The sequence below is a fragment of the Carlito syrichta genome, unplaced genomic scaffold (genome assembly GCF_000164805.1).
Source record: "Carlito syrichta isolate Samal-C Ts95f unplaced genomic scaffold, Tarsius_syrichta-2.0.1 Scaffold306680, whole genome shotgun sequence".
Classification (NCBI taxonomy): Eukaryota; Metazoa; Chordata; class Mammalia; order Primates; family Tarsiidae; genus Carlito; species Carlito syrichta.
Window position 1 is genome coordinate 96,779 of NW_007250776.1, and position 201 is coordinate 96,979.

Here is a 201-nt window from a genome sequence, read left to right on the forward strand (position 1 = left end):
CGGCTGCCTCTGCCCCGTTTCCCCAGCTGCGACCGACACGTCTCCGGCCACCGGGACGCCGCAGCGCCGGGCCGCCTGGCCGAGGAGCCGGTCTCGACCACGACTCGAGAGGACCCCACTGCCCCTTCCCGTCGCCCCTCCCCGGGGCGCGAGTGAGGACCGGCGTAAAAACGCGGAGGGCCCCGGAGAGCACGTGCGCAG

General features: G+C 75.1%; 1 long non-coding RNA gene across 1 annotated transcript in view; it reads right to left on the reverse strand.

Annotated features, from left to right (window-relative positions):
- The window catches only part of LOC103265570, a 4,246-nt gene that overhangs the window by 2,823 nt on the left and 1,222 nt on the right, over positions 1-201 (reverse strand). The gene's annotated exons all lie outside the window — the stretch shown is intronic.